A 17,034-nucleotide genomic window follows, 5' to 3' on the forward strand; every position below is an offset into this window, starting at 1 on the left:
TATATATATATATAAATATATTAAAAATAGTATGAAATATTTTCACACTTTTCATTTATTGCAGAATTACAGATTGATTGGAGATGTACAAAATATTCATTTCACAAAGATATTTACCTTTATATAAGGTTTGTGTGTGTGTGTGTGTGTGTGTAGTCTGTGTACAGTAAAGGTTTGTACAGTATATTTAACTCACAAAAGAAAAAAAAACATCATCTGATATAGAACTACATAAAGATGATTAAATGAGAATAGTTGTAATTTTTGGGTAAACTATCCCTTTAAGAATACACATCCTCATATTTCATATTTTACTGTTACATGTATCTCATTTCTCCTCAACTCGGCTGGAGGTGCTCTTTGATACTGGAAAATAAACGGCCTGAGCAAATATTTATAACCTGCCTGATGGCCTAACTTCCCTGCCGTGGCTTGTTCCCCAGTTTAGGGTTTCTTAAGGTGCACCTGCATTGCTTCTTTCTGCAGTCATTCATTACAGAAGGTACAGAGCAAGGGCTGCTTGACTGATCTATGAGCCAAGAGCAGAGGCTCTTACGCAAATAGATTCAGCCTATGGCCATATGTCAGACTCATATGTTAACTCTCCGGCAAACGCAGAAGAACCCAGCAAATTTAGCTTGAATAGACTGACCCTCTCATTTTGTTTCCATCAGGAACCATAACAGAATTGCTGCATCTTCCCGCTGCTCTTTTATCGCCCAAAGTGCGGCCCGCGGCTTGTTTGTGAACTCATGCACAGATGATAGTGGACTTGGACTATGTTTACAGACAGAGGGGATGGTGTCTGTGTTGTCATGGTATCAGTGTTGTCCTGAAGCTTTACTGCTCTGATGGCTTTGTGATTGGACGATGTGGAAGCTCTCGCTGTGGGAGAATGCTGGAAGCTTAGCTTGACTGACTCTGAAATCTTCCGTAGGAAAGTGGCCATGACTGCTGAGGCAGAACGGAAGTGTCAGTTTGTCTAGTTTATAGTCATTGTTAAAGTGAACAAGTGTAAATAATACATTTAAGTCACATTACTGTATTTTTTTTTTTTTTTAAATATGATAATTGCACAGTCAACACAACGCGATAGTTAAGTTAAATTGATAATAGGTAAACTGGCAGGATTTTCATATTTTTCATACTTTTTTATTTAGTGTTTATCTATATTTTATTTTCAGTTCAGTTTAGTCTCCATTTTGCATATCATTTAGTCTACGCAAAATTGCGTATCATTTGCAGGTAATTTAGTCTCCAAGTATGTATTTATTGTTTTCTAGTTTTAGATTTAAATTAGATAGACATTCAATTAGATTCCTATTTATTTATTTGCTTGTTTGTTACTTTATTTTTTACTTTAGTTATTTATTTATTTTCTCTTTCTTTTTCTTTCTTTCTTTCTTTCTTTCTTTCTTTCTTTCTCTCTCTCTCTCTTTCCTTCCTTCCTTCCTTCCTTCCTTCCTTCCTTCTTATCTTTATTTTTCTAGTTTTACATTTAGTTTCCATTCCATTAGATTCCTATTTAGTTAGTTGGTTTTCCTTCAGTTAGACTTATTTACTTTTTTATTTGTTTCTGTTTATTTAGTTTTCTACTTTAGTTTCAATTCAATTAGATATATTTTTTAATTTATATTTATTTAGTTAGTTAGTTAATTTCCTTTTATTTATTTATTTATTTATTTATTTATTCTAGTGTCAGATTCTTTCGTTTTTATGTCTTTTTTTAACAGTCTCCCATTTTTATGTTTAATGAAGGCATGTTTTAAAGGTTTCAAGTTTTATAATATACCATGTACATTTTTATTTTCATGTCATGAAAATAGTTGTATAAAATAATAGTTATATATATATATTTTTTAAATAGTGTTTTAGTTTGGGGTTTTTTCCCCCCAGTTGTGTTATTTTTATGTTTTTGTTAACATACTCAATAGCAATCAATATCACTGAGCTATCCTTTCAAGAACAGGTTCAGCTGGTCCTAGATCAGAGGAAAAGAGGGCATTTTGTCCTGAATAATGGTCCTGACAGACTGCTTTTCTTCCCAGGGAGTGCAGTCATGGCCACTGAAGTGTGCTGTGTTCACCCCCTCATTGTCTGGCACTTTTCCCTTCTTCATTCTAGAGGAAACAGAATAAAGAAGGGAGGTGAGTGATTTATAGCGCTCTCTGATGTCATCAAATTTTTGGGGGGGATGTATTTACCTTTTTTTTCTCCGGATGGTAGTAGCACAATTCCCCCACCCTCTCTCGTCATAATTATTGTCATTTTCATCAGCATTACCACAAGAGATGATGATTATCTTCATCTGTGTTACAAATAAGCCGGATGATGTGAGTTACTGCTATCAGTCACGCTGTAGAGGATCTGACAAGTTCGTTTAAGGCGTATGAGCAATTGTTCCAGCTTTGCTGATGCTAAATGCTACTCTCACTGGTGCATCGCACATCGCCAGCTCATCTGACTCTTCTTTGGATAAATGGCGTTGTCTCTTGCTGATTCCTAAATTTGCTTAAAGTGATAGTTCACCCAGAAATGAAGGGTCTATCATCATTGATTTACCCTCATGTCTTTCCTCCGTCTCATACTGCCGTTATCCATACAATGAAAGTGAATGGTGACTAGGAACTGACCAATAAAGTTCCATCATAACAGTAATCCATAGGGTTTGTGTGTATTGCTCATACGATAGCTTTTGTATGAGGACCTTGCTGAAATCTAGGCCGATAATCACTGAAAATCTGCCCCTATTCTATAGTGGTTGATTCTTATTTTAGACTATTTGAATATGCGCATAAAAATATGCATGTGTAAAATATTCATAATTTGGTGCATTATAAGTGGTTAGGGCACATGAATCAATTATATTTGGTATCACATCAAATCTGATGTGGCACGTTTTGACACATCATATTTGCAGATATGCAAATTTCAGTGAGATTTGATCAGTGCTTTTTTACTCACACAAGTTATTATATAAAATAATTGAAATTTAGCACATGAGCAGTATTAGATTTATAACATTATAGTATTTAATATTAATTTAAAAAAGCTTTTGATTACTTTTTTAAATTTTCAGTTTTCTTTTTTTTCTTTTTAGTTTTAGTTTTGTAATTATTTATTTATTTGTTTGTTTGTTTGCTGTTTAGCTTTTATTCTATTTTAGATTTTTGGTTTTAGTCATTTGTGACCCTGGACCACAAAACCAGTCATTAGGGTCAATTATTTACAAAAAATTAGATTTATACATAATAGCTGAATAAATAAGCTTTCCATTGATGTATGGTTTGTTAGGACAATATACAACTATTTGAAAATCTGGAATCTGAGGGTGCAAATAAAAATACTGAGAAAATCGCCTTTAAAGTTGTCCAAATGAAGTTCTTAGCAATGCATATTACTAATCAAAAATTAAGTTTTGATATATTTACTATAGGAAATTTACAAAATATTTTCATGGAACATGATCTTTACTTAATATCCTAATGATTTTTGGCATAAACAAATTTGATAGTTTTGACCCATACAATGTATTTATTTTTTTATTAATTTTTTTGGCTATTGTTAAAAATATGCCCAAGTGACTTAAGACTGGTTTTGTGGTCCAGGGTCACATTTTAGTACTTCAACGTATATCTAATATTTATATTTATTTTTCAGCTTTCTTTAAATTAATTAATTTTAGTTTAATTTTAGTTAACAATAACAAAACTGTGTATGAGTCATATGCTACTTTTATGAAAATGTTTCCACAGAAGATAGAAAGTCATACAGGTTTAAAGACGACATGAGAATGAGTAAACGATGACAGAGTTTTCATTTTTGGCCGAACTATACCTTTACATCCTCAATTTCCAATACTGAAAGCATCTAAATTGGTTTCAAATCAGAATGTAAGAGCAACACCTACTAAAACGCTTGCAATGATCTACCATCAAGCTGGCGTTGCATTTATGTAAGATTTGCAAGCGCAAACCTTTATCTGACACTTAACACATTTGATTCAGCCAAACCGCATTGCTCGTGTTACATTGTAGTGTGTAGATTTTGCTTCTTGGCACAACAGCAGCACATCTCGACTTAACTCAGCCATCAACTCTACAGATACCTGTATAAGCGCTCTGCTTTTAGCTGATATCCCAAATCCTCTTAAGAAAATCGAGTTGCACCGTCAGGTTTGCACATACACAGAATTCTCTCTTATTCGGAGGTGCCAACTTTCTGATTTTGTGCAATACCTTGATTGAGCATGTGGAGGGACTCACTTCAGTGTTTGTTGTTCTGTGTCAGGTGTGCGGTTACAGAAGCTTACATGCTGTAGGAGCCGCTAATCTCTCGGACTACGGCATTGATCAGCTCCCACCGCAGTGGGAAGTCTGGATCCAGAGACGTTTTGCTAGTAGATCAAGGACAGGTCTTAGAGGTAGAGTAAACACAAACATGGTTACGCTTTAAAGGAATAGTTCACCCAAAATGTTTTATTTGTTGAACATTTCTGCACCCTCAGGCCACCCAAGCTTGTTTCTTCATAGAACAGATTTGGGGAAATTTGGCTTTACATAACTTGCGCACATGGATCCTCTGCAGTGAATGGGTGCCGTCAGAATGAGAGTTCAAACAGCTGATAAAAACATAATCCACACCACTCCAGTCCATCAATTAACGTTTTGTGAAGTTGAAAGCTGCGTGTTTGTAAGAAACAAATTCATCATTATGATGTTTTAACGTTAAACTGTCTCTGATCCATAATAACTCTTCCTCCAGTGCAAATGTCCATCCCCTGTTGTCCTCTCACATCATAATTCACTCACATATTTGTTTAGAACTGTTTTGGACTGTTTTCACTTGTAAACAATGCTTGGTCTGTGCACATTTCTCTTCCGATTCAGATGAAATGACTTTTTCCACTGGAGAATGCAATATTATTATTAGAGGACTTGTATTTTGGTCGGAAGCAAATTTAAATCTTAATGTTGGATTTGTTTCTTACAAACAGCTTTTTCACTTCACAAAGCGTTATTGATGGATTGGAGTGGTGTGGATTACCTATGGATTATTGTGATGTTTTTTATCAGCTGTTTGGACTCTCGTTCTGCAAAGGATCCATTGATGAGCAAGTGATGCAATGGTAAATTTATCCAAATCTGTTCCGATGAAGAAACAAACTCATCTACATCTTGGATGGCCAAATTTTCATTTTTAGGTGAACTATTCCTTTAACTTCCTTATTGGGTCAAGCACAAAGACTAAACTGCTGAAAAAAGCTGCAGTAGTTGGTGGGGCTAACACTAGCGCTAATGAAATATCTGCACGAGTTGTTCTTTTGCTGTAGGTGGTTTGGATATAAAACATACACTTGTAATTCCATTACAGAGTTTGCTTCGATAAACATTGGTTGTGACTTTAAGTTAGTATGTTGTGGAAGTACGAATGCAGCGGTTAGCCTGTTGCTAGCATGCCGCATGCATCTTTCCACTCTATTGCCCTGATCAATAGCCTCATTTTCTTAAGGTCTTGCTTTGCACTACTGAAGGTTAAGAGGTCTTGAATGGTATTGATCAAGGTATTCACACACTATGTGTCAAGGCCATTAATGTGATGATATGTCATTGGAAAAAGCCACTTTTTTTTTGCTGATTTTGGAAACTGTTTTGTGATTTCTTATAAGGAGGTACTAAAGGAAGGTGTTTTAATCCTAACTGATTGATCAGTATAAAGAACCAGATATTGCTTTGGTTTTCACTAATGCTGTTATCCTTCACTTGGCATCTTGCATTGGTGGCATCTAACTGGTGCTATTTTGAGATGATAATTTATGCATACATTAAATATAGACTCTTTTCAGAGTATAGACGCTTTTCAGAAAAAGCATGCTTTCAAAAAAAGTATCTTAAGGCTGTTTATTAGATCAAAAATACAGTAAAAACAGCAATGTTACAATTTAAAATGAGTATTTTCAATATATATATAGACGTGTGAGTGTGTGTGTGTGTGTGTGTTTCATTTTTGTGATCGCAAAGCTGAATTTTCAGAAGCCATTCAAAGCAACATTTCTTATTACTCTAAGTGCTAAAAATGATTGTTCTACTCAATATTTTGGTGGAAACGGTGATTTGTGTGATTTTCCAGAATTCTTTGATAGAGTACAGCATTTATTTAAAATATAAATATTTTGTAACAATGGATGTATTTACTTTCACTTTTGATCAATTTAATGCGTCCTTGCTGTATAAAGTATTCATTTCTTTCAAAATTATATGTAACATATATACAGTACAGAATTCTGTCACTTTTTTATTTCTTTATTTTTGACAAATGTAATTTCCTCCATAATTTAAAGTTAAATAATGTACTCTCTTGCAGAAAATTGTTTTCACTCTTTATGCATAATTTATTCCAAATTGCAGTTTGATTGTAAATTACATACAAAACTATTCTATTTACCTTGCTTTTTCGTGATATTAACTAAGCAAGAGTATTATTATTATTATTATTATTATTTTAAATATTATTATTATTATTATTATTTTATTCAGATGATTATCGTTTTAATTATTTTTAATAGTAAAATGTAGTTTCAAACATTTCAACATTTAATTATTAATATTTGCCATTTAATTTAATAATATTTTTAATCAGTATAATATTTTAAAACTGCAAATCTGTGAAGGCTAATATATTTACCTGAAAGGCATAATACAAAACAATGGCTCCTTATATTACAACAGCCTGAACTGTTGTTTTGCCACACACACTTGCCGATCTAAAAACTGACATGTAATTAGCAATCCAGAGCCCTTCTAGTCACAGGTTAGGACAGCATGTGTGATATTATATTAATTACAATTACTGCACCCTTAATAAAATAAATCTGAATATAGATTAATTAGAATCTCAAATCCTCACAGCATGAATGTGGTTGGACCAAATTGAAAATGTCTGGGGTGCTTTCCAGTCATTCCTTTTTAATATTCTTTAATGATCAGCATGCTGTATCAGTACATTAACAGCCCAATAAAAAATAAAAAAAAATAACTAATGATATCAATTTAGCTCGGGAAAGCCGAAAGACAGGGTGGAAACTACCCCAAATGTAACCCTTAAATGCATACCTCGGGTCTTTAGCGACCTGGGACATCATTCTCTACCCTCTCCCTCCTTCATTTTTTTAAGTTAGACATCAACTTTTTTAGTATTCCTCAACCTATTAATTATAAACAACATAACAAGAAAAAAATAGTAAAATATAAAAGAATGCCTGTTTTCTGATGAATTTTTTGTAAAAAGGGTTTAGGGTCGCTACAGACCCGAGGTATGTAAATGTGTAAGTATTTTTTTTTTCCTGCACAACTATATTTACATATCTGATGGCTCAATTTGTGCATTGCATCTTTTTGCCTCAAGGTGGCACTGTTTGATACACAATGATGACGTGACGTTTCACTCATAATTACCGCAGGCATAAAACAAAGGAATATCATCAGCAAAAATCGAAGCGGTTTGAATGGCTTTACTGCAGAGGAATTACTATACTACGCAATGACATATAAATGTCACTGTCATTTGATGCTGGATGTGATGAATAAGCTGTCAGTGATCAAAATATTGAATATGAAGTCATTGAAAATGATAGTTTTGAGAATAGGTTGAGATCGTGAATGTGAGGCAGATGTTGAATATACTGTGGAAGTGCGCTCTGATGATGACAGCGATGGTAAAATCATCTGCTCAAATTAAACCCTTTTAAGTTTCAAAAAGTAACGAAATATGCTTTATTTTATTCTTCTGTAATTGTTCTTAAAATATCAAGAGAGTTTTTTGCTATTGCAGCAGTTCGAGATCCATCCGTGCTGAATATATATACGTCCGGGTTGCTAAAGACCCCGAATATGTAATAATGATTGGCGAAACATTCATGCATTTAAGGGTTAACTTCTTCCTGAGAAGTCATACTCTAGTGTATGTTTCTGATGTAGCTATACTTTTAAAAAATTACTTAATACACATTCCTGGTCTTATTGGAAGATTTATCAGTGTACTGATTGCATGATTCAATATATTATCAAAATGTAACAACTTGCTCCGTCTCTGAAATGACTTTCCTTTTTGGCTGATATGACCAAGCCCTCAGTTTTCTTATTATATATATTTTTTTCAGCCTTCAATCATCTGTCTCGATTCTGGAATGTAACACCCACGTTTTATGATCCAGTCAAAAGTGATGAATTAAATAGTCCCACTCACCTCTTTTTCTCATTGAATGTCCAGTTTCACTTGATAGATTAATACGTCAGATTAAGGAAGAAAAATGTGCAAATGTTGTGTCCAAGGTTTATTATACATTATACATATCATTATACATTTATTAGACATGGGTCAAAAATATAGTAGAAACATAGATATTGTGAAAAAAATCTATGAAAAAAAAATCTATATTTGTAGTTTATTCCTGTGATGGCAAAAATGAATTTTCAGCAGCCATTGGGGGGGGGGGGGGGGGGTTTTTTTTAACGGGGTTTCTGTTTTTTTTTTTTTTTTTTTTACAACCTTGCTGGTTTCAGCTATCCTGTATAGGTGCAGAGCTTCTCTCAGCATTCGTTTCCAGTGTGTCCGCAGGCCATTGATTTAAAGGCCATCTGCATGTATGTTTTTTTTTTTTCTTCATCGAGGGTGATGCATCCTCACCATACGGGTTCGAATCAAAGCTGAGTTACACTTCAGGGACTAAAGGATGGGTCTAGGTTACACTGAACAACGAAGAGTGAAAAAAAGAGAAAGAAAACAAGACAACAGAGGTGATCAAACAAGTTGACCATAGTGCAACAGAAATACACTGCTGCATTTGCACTCTCACAATCACTGTTGGTGTTTTGATCTACGCAGAGCAGCAGTTTAAAGATAAAAGGGCTCCAAAGTGGAGTGTGTCAAAACCAGCCTCGGGAGCTTGATGGAAAAGGGTTGATGCTGCCGGTAGCAGGCAAAGGATGTGTGGGCAGGGAAGGTGGATTGTGGGATACAGGCCGACACTTTGTGCTTCACAACTCCACTGTATATTTGTTTGACTCCGCTAACATGGATCAGATATGTGTCTTTTATTCAGAGTTGGTGTTAAAGGGGTCATTTCATCTGATCTTTTTTTTCCTCTTTCCCAGTTCAAAATATGCATTGCATATTTATGTTTTCCTCCAGAGATCATGAGGGTCGTACAGTTTTATGAATGTTTCCCATAATTTATAATAAAACCTGTGTGTACTGTATATATATATATATATTGTAACGGGGCTGACAATACATGAGACGTGCGGATCCATTCGCAAAGCTTTATTTAAGCAGAAGACAGAGACGTGGTCATAACAGGCAGGGTCAAACTATGACAAACAGGTATATGGCGGGCAAAACACAAGAATAGTCCTAGGGCTAGCGCAGGTTGACGATCGGCAGACAGAATCAAAAAGGGGCAAGGCTAAAGGGGTAAATCCAGGAAAACAGGTCGAAGACCAGAAACCGAGAAAACAGGCAAGGCAAGGCAAGGCAAGGCAAGGCAAGGCAAGGCAAGGCAAGGCAAGGCAGCTAACGATGGCTCTGTAGTGTAGCTATCAACGAATAGGCGCTAAACAATACTCGGCGAAGGAAGGGATCAGAGTGAGTGTTAAATAGTGAGGGAGTGATATGAAACAGCTGGGTGCAATCAGTGCTGTGAATGATGGGATATGTAGTCCGGGAAGATATGCAACAGTGTGAGTGCGAGAGTCAATGAAAATGGGAAGGGTGACCTCTGATGGTGAGCCGACGTAAGTTCATGGACCGATTCATGACATATATATATCTGTATATAGATATCTATCTATAGATCTATCTATCTATATACTGTATATACACACACACATATGTATATATTTAAGAAATATATGTAATATGTGACCCTGGACCACAAAACCAGTCATAATGGTACATTTTTGGAAATTGAGATTTATACATCTATATTTGAATATAGAACTATTTGAAAATCTGGAATCTGAGGGGGCAAAAAAAAATCTAAATATTGAGAAAATCGCCTAAAGTTGTCCAAATTAAGTTCTTAGCAATGCATATTACTAATCAAAAATTAAGTTTTGATATATTTACAGTAGGACATTTACAAAATAACTTCATGGAACATTATCTTTACTTAATGTCCTAATGATTTTTGGCATAAAAGAAACATCAATAATTTTGACCCATAAAAATTTATTATTGGCTATTGCAACAAATATACCCCAGCGACTTAAAATAATGGTTTTGTAGTCCAGGGTCACATATATATTTATACATTATATAAATCATATATAAATATATACATGTCTGTGTGCTTATTTATATATACATATACACAGTTCACACACATATATTATGTAAACACAAACTTTTATTTTGGATGCGATTAATCATGATTAATCGATTTGACAGCACTGTTTTAGATAATACAATTTCTCAGATTGCCTTTTAGATGATCATATGGCTATTTGGGTGTTCCTTTTTTTGTCCGCCACATCCTTGTCTAATGTATTCACGTTTGAATATGTATGTCAGCTATACTAATTATAGCTAGCATATCTTCCTCCTGCCTGGGAGATATGTGGCTACTTCGCATGAGGTGGGAAAAAGAAAAAAAAGCCGATCTAGAGCGCTGTCAAGGGAGAGCGGACTGCGGCGCTCATGATGGCTATGATGAGTCTAAGCATTAGCAGGAGCTTGAATATGGAATAACTTTTTTTAGCATAAGTGCTGCAAGAACATATGAAGTGAAGTGTGGAGTCGATCAAACAAACGCATCCAGCAAGAGTTGCAAATAAAAACAGACTCAAGCTGCTTTGTATATATGCATGCTTATGGTATCACATCAATTTGCTGAGAGACTCTGGACAGTTATTGGAAGAAGGCATGAAATTGAAGTCTCTAACTGACTAAAATCGAATCTCACCTATTTAGAGAGAAAGAGATATTTTGATTACAGGTTCCGGTACCTTATAAAAATAACTTTATTTCCAGTCAGACCACCAAAATCTGATGCACTCTGGATCATGTAAGTGGTATCATGCCATCCAATCAGATTAGAGCTTGCCAGTTTGAGAAAGTCCCTGCTGGTTTTATGTTTAATATGCATTAGATGGTCAATGAATGGATTGTAGGTTGTCTTTTGGTTTCATTAATATGAGGAACCGCGCTCTCTGAAGACCGCAGAGATGCAGCGCGTGTATCTCGCATCTCTTTCTTGCCATATTATTAGTCTCAGTCTCTCTATGTATTATATAAGACTTCCTGAAAAGCATCTAGTGTAGCTCATGACACGCCTCCTCATTTTCTGGGACAGGAGGAGCGGAGCATTAGCGGAGATGAGTACATATTGTACTGCACGTTAGACTGAAAAAAAGCCCACATATATTTGGAGAGGAGAGCATTATGCATTATATTTAGTTTCCTTTATATTTGTTTTCATAATAATAGTCATAGAGGTTGCAAATGTGTGTGGGGACAGATTTGTGCTCTTGTTTGACTGCCTGTGATTTATATTGATCTAAGAATGTTAAATATAATAATTATATATAATGTGCAGCCAGTTTGAGTTTGCTGCTGGGTCTAAAACTACACTATTTAATTTTGAGTGGTTACATTTGATGAAAATTATGGTTTCTGGCCATTTAAAATGAACTACCAGCTTGAACAGAAGCCATAGTTAGCCTAAAAATAAAATTATGTCATTATTTGGACAAAAATATGAATGGGAAAAATGACAAAGCTCGGGAAAATCTGAATTTTTTAAAGTGGTACGACATGTTCGGTTATGAGACATGAGTATGTGTGTATTTATATTCACAAAATATACACAGTACACACGCAAATTCTTCATTTTTAAGCTGGTGACTTTTTTTTTTTTTTCGTCAATGACAATGCTAATTGAAAAAGATAGATAGATACTGTATGTTCCTCTTGAAAAAAATGTGGATTTGGTAAATACTAACAAGACTGATCATTTTTTTTTATTTTTTGTGGACTGTCCCTTTCATTTGCTGTAGCAAAACAGTTTTTTTTTAAATGGTGTTTCACACATTTTTGAAGCTTTGGAAATGAAAGTTAACCATCAGGTCAGCTTATTCTGTTTCCGAAAATATCTCTTTGTAAACTATATATATATATATATAAAACACTATCCACTTACCAAAACCAATTATACATGAGAAACAGTAGCATCAAACAGACAAGCTTCTGCTTGTTTAGCAGCAGTGGCGTCTGGGTCATCTCCTCTGCTCAGGAAACTGTGAACATTCCAAGTCCAAGTGGGGGTTTCTTACATTAACGTTTATATTAAGCACATCTATTATTCGAAGCCGTGTGAAGGTAGTCAGTAGAAAACAGGTTGGCCTCTAGTTTAATACATTTGCAAACGGAAGCTTTGTGTTCCCGAGGTTCCCTTTTTGAACATTTGGAGCCGGAGAAAGCGACAGGATCCAAGTGGTTTGTAATTGTAATGTGGCTGTTCTTCTCATTTTTTGTGCGCAGGGCGAAGCCAGCTAGCGAAACTGAGCGTGAAGATGTCCAGAAACTGCTGGCACTGTGGAAGAATTGGCAGGTGAGTGTACAGGAACAGGTTGTGAGGAACACACTTTGGCTGATTGGAGATCAGGCACTGAGCCCTGTTTGAAGATGGGATCTTATGTGACATACACAAGCTGATGTAGGAACCGTCTCATTGGAGAGGAAGACAGATGAGATCAAACAGGACTGAATTACAATTAGTCCATGTGTCTGGCGTTTATTATTTATTAATAAATGTCTTAATTCCCAAGCTAATCATTATATATTATAGTTTAACCACCTGAAACATTTGCTACAGGATATTTTGATTTAAGATAAACTTTTTTCCTCAATTCTGATTTTTGTTTTACTAGTCGTGTGCTGAAATCGCCAAAAATAGTTATGACTGTAGTTTGCGAAGCTCCGCCATTTTCACCAGCGTAATTTCAGACTGTAATCAGCAGTGAAATCGCTCGTATCATGTGGAATTGTTTTTGTGAAATATTTATGCAGATTTTCCGATGCAATAGTTTGTAGGGCTTGCAGAATAGAGCAAATCAAAAACACATGAAAAAAAGTTTGGTGAGTGAGTACATTATTTTTCAAAACTCACTCAACCAAACAGTTGAGATCTCCTTTAATGGTAGCTGTCTGCATACAATTTTGCATTCATGTTAAATATTTCCTTTGAAAATGTTTTTTTCAAACATATGTTTTATATTTCTTAAAAATATTTTGAAGACAATATACACTGCCATTTAACAGTTTGGGGTCAGGAAGAATTATTTTAAAGAAATGCTTATTTTAAAGAAAGCTGAAAAGTCAGCTTTGCCAGCACAGGAATAAATTAATTTTGAAATATAATACAATTGAATATATTCATCAAAGAATCCTGAAAACAAAAAAATAATTAAGATTTACACAAAAAAATAAAAGAAAAAAACGCACACAGTGAAGACTGAATTCGGCTTTGCCATCACATGAATAAATTCTATTTTTAATATATAATACATTAGAAAGCGCATATTTTAAATTGTAATAATATCTCACAGTATTATTGTTTTTGATTATATTTTGAATCAAATAAATGCAGCCTTGGTGAGCAAGATAATTCTTTAAAAACATTAATAAATACTGTATTGTTTTTTTTACATTTCTGCCACTGAAGAAGTGTTATTTCTCAGAAAATATCACATAATGGTTGACTGTTTTTTAAAACTTATTTATTTTATTTTTTTTAAGCATTTACCAACTTGTGGTAAACATCAAAAATCAAAATGTTTATTTGGGGGGGGGTATTTTGTAGAGGCTCAAATGAAAACTTTAGGGTCTGTAAAAATTGCAAGTAGGATGAATGGGACAGAATAGACAAAATAATATAAATCTATAATCTTTTCGGACATAGATAGGCATACAGTATGTGTTATCAAAACCTGCATTATCAATTCAGACTTGCAGATTGTTTTTCTATACCATTTCTCCAGTGCACTTCATATTATTCACTGTAACAGTCTAAGTTTTTTTTTTTTTTACTTTGGCTGGGGGAGTGGTTGGTGAGTTATGTGTCTGTCCTAAACATAACCTGGCTGTGTCATTCCCTGAGAGGGGAGCCTGGGTCAGCTGATTAAAAAGATAATAAGTTGAAGTGATAGATTTATGTTTTTTTCTGCAATATGTGGCCTTTTGCTGTCTCCCGTAGGAGGCGGTAACTGTATAAATAACAGATGGCGACATTGGAAGGCAACTGCTCCCTCGCCTTAGTTGTCTGAGCCTTTTCTGTCGCTTTGTTAAATTAAACACCACAGCGATTGGGCCCACAGCATCTGAAGCATCAAACACGAGGCTGCCTCCTTCAGAAAGGCCGTCCTGACTCATGCAAATCGACATTTGATCAGGACAAATTTTATTGACGGAATGACTGTGTGAGTGTGTTTATTTGAACATGTGGCAGAAGCTTTGGTTGGATTGTATGGAACGATACCAGTTGAACTTGGCCGATAAGTTATGAAGTGGTTTAAATACAACAGGAAATTAACATTCACCCTTTTTACTTTCTTAAAAGGATAGTACTCAAAATGTTTGTGTTCATGTGTAATTTTTTGCACTTAATTCAATTTTTTAAGTCATTGTTTTGGGATACTAATATACTGAAAATATTTTGGTGTAAAATTTTATTTTGAAGCAGTTTTCACTCAGAAATTGCTGGTGAATTTCACAAATAATTACAAAGACATGGCAAGTAGCACACTGAATTCTTTGTGAAGTAGAAAGATTGATTTATGGTGTAAATTTTCTTGAAAGTAATTGTTTCATGAAATTCTTAAATTCATTTTTTCATAAGTCTTTTTATGTATTTTTTTTTAAGTTGTAGACTGAAAAAACTTGTGTACAAAAATGTTCACTGCTAGTTGATTTCACAAATAATTACAAAGAAACAACAAGTAACACACAACAAGTAACACACCAATTTATTTATTTTGTATTTATTTATTATTTATCGAAAATTCTGGACATCCCTTGCTTTCACTGGTTAAAAATGCAGCCAGCACATTCTGCAAAATATCTCCTTCAGTGTTCAGCAAAAAAAGAAAGTCATATGGGTTTTTGAAAGGCGTGAAGAATAGATGTTGACAGAATTTTCATTTTTGAGTCTCTATCATATCATATTTTGTTGTTGTCTGGACACTATGTAGGGCAAAGTACAAAGCTGTCAGTAAATAAGACCTACTCGCCTAGGGACCCCAAGTACGTATGGCTGTCGAGGACACCCAGATGTGCTGTTTTCAGTGGTGAAGCTCAGCGGTAACAGATTGTGTAGAAGCGGCTTTATTATTCTGATCAAAGACAGATCTGCTGAAAGGAGACTGATTTCAGATCAGAGAAGAAAGCGACCCTGGATGCTGAGTTTAACGCGGGGAGCACAGTGTGTGCCTGCACCTGCAGCTAAATGATCTGTTATTAATTCAACAAATGTAGTGTAACGGGAGAATGTCTTGTCTCTAAACCCCTTCAGGGATTTTGCCTGCGATCTGCATCTCCTGCTACCGCGGGGTTTTAGTGCTACATTTACAGTTCTTGCTTTTGATGCAGTAAAAAATACATGATTTAAGATCAGATTTCCAATCTTTAATCCCTTCCTTATTTTTTTATTCTTTTCACTGTTATTGTTGCCGTATATTGTACAAAGACACTATTATTCAGAAACTTAGAGAAGCGCTCTCGCTCAGCACAGTGAAGAGCATCGTTTTGTTAACTTTGTGGTTGATTATTTTGAGTCGTTTGGGACACGGTAACACACAGCCCTCTCACAGTATATATATGCAATCATGTTGCATGTATCATAAGTTCCGCGCTCCGGCGCGGTTAGCGCTCACACTCACTGATCTACAGGTGCATCTCAATAAATTAGAATGTCGTGGAAAAGTTCATTTATTTCAGTAATTCAACTCAAATTGTGAAACTCATGTATTAAATAAATTCAATGCACACAGACTGAAGAAGTTTAAGTCTTTATATATATATATATATATATATACAGTATATATATATATTAGGGCTGGGCAAGTTAATGCGTTATTATCACGTTAACACATTTGCCACTTGACTTTATGATCCTGAAAGAGGTATTCCTCCATCTACATCCACTTGACCACCTTGTAACTTGACAAGGAACAAAGACAAACGTAGTATCAGTAGCAGAGACACTCCAGGGAGGCCATTATTATTATTATTGAAGGGTGCAAACAGGTTGTCAAGATGACGTAAAACTCTGGGTGATATAGTTTTGTTGTAGGCGTCTTTGAAATGACGACAGGAACCAATAGCTTTTGGCTTTTTTTGTGAATTCCCTTAAGTGCTGTGGAGGCAACTTTCATCCTGATGAGCTCTGACGGTCTACAGCTGTGGCTCGCAATGCGCCACCAGACGTGGCCTGTACCTCCGAGCCATATTTTGGCGGTTGGCGCAACAGACGCAGCTGTGAAAGGAATATCAGTCACGAACACACAGATTCCAGAGGTGAAACTTCATCATACATCAATACTTCCTCAATAAGACAACCTTCCTCCCAAGGCTGCAGATTGAATTTGGTGAAATCAAACGTACTGTAGTTACAAACACACAGACAGCACATCATGTGATTTCTCACAAAGAAGTGACCAAACACACGTGTAATGCTCTGTAGACATTGACTGTAAGAGCAGATCTCCTCAGCGGTGTCCGTTCCTGACCCGATCGATACGGCATCTGTGTGTCAGACACAGTTCTGCCTAATTACACTAATACATCAAAGCAGGTGGCAGCGATGTAGGAGATAACGTCACATCTGTATGTATGTGTGAGAGGATTATCTGCTTTAATGATTTCTAGTCATGTTTTCTGTATTTTTGATGGGGATCCGAATGTTATTGTTTTAGAAATAGAGAGAGAGGGCAGTCAACGTGGGATATATATATATATATATATATATATATATATATATGA

General features: G+C 35.1%; 1 protein-coding gene across 1 annotated transcript in view; it reads left to right on the forward strand.

Annotated features, from left to right (window-relative positions):
- Positions 1 to 17,034, forward strand: part of LOC107565687 (leucine-rich repeat-containing protein 4C-like) — a 72,846-nt gene that overhangs the window by 40,694 nt on the left and 15,118 nt on the right. Inside the window, exon 2 of the mRNA XM_016250946.1 lies at positions 12,538 to 12,607. The gene's annotated coding sequence lies outside the window, so the exon portion shown is untranslated. The remainder of the gene's footprint in view (positions 1 to 12,537; positions 12,608 to 17,034) is intronic.

This window comes from Sinocyclocheilus grahami, unplaced genomic scaffold (genome assembly GCF_001515645.1).
Source record: "Sinocyclocheilus grahami isolate Dianchi unplaced genomic scaffold, SAMN03320097.WGS_v1.1 scaffold1018.1, whole genome shotgun sequence".
NCBI lineage: Eukaryota > Metazoa > Chordata > Actinopteri > Cypriniformes > Cyprinidae > Sinocyclocheilus > Sinocyclocheilus grahami.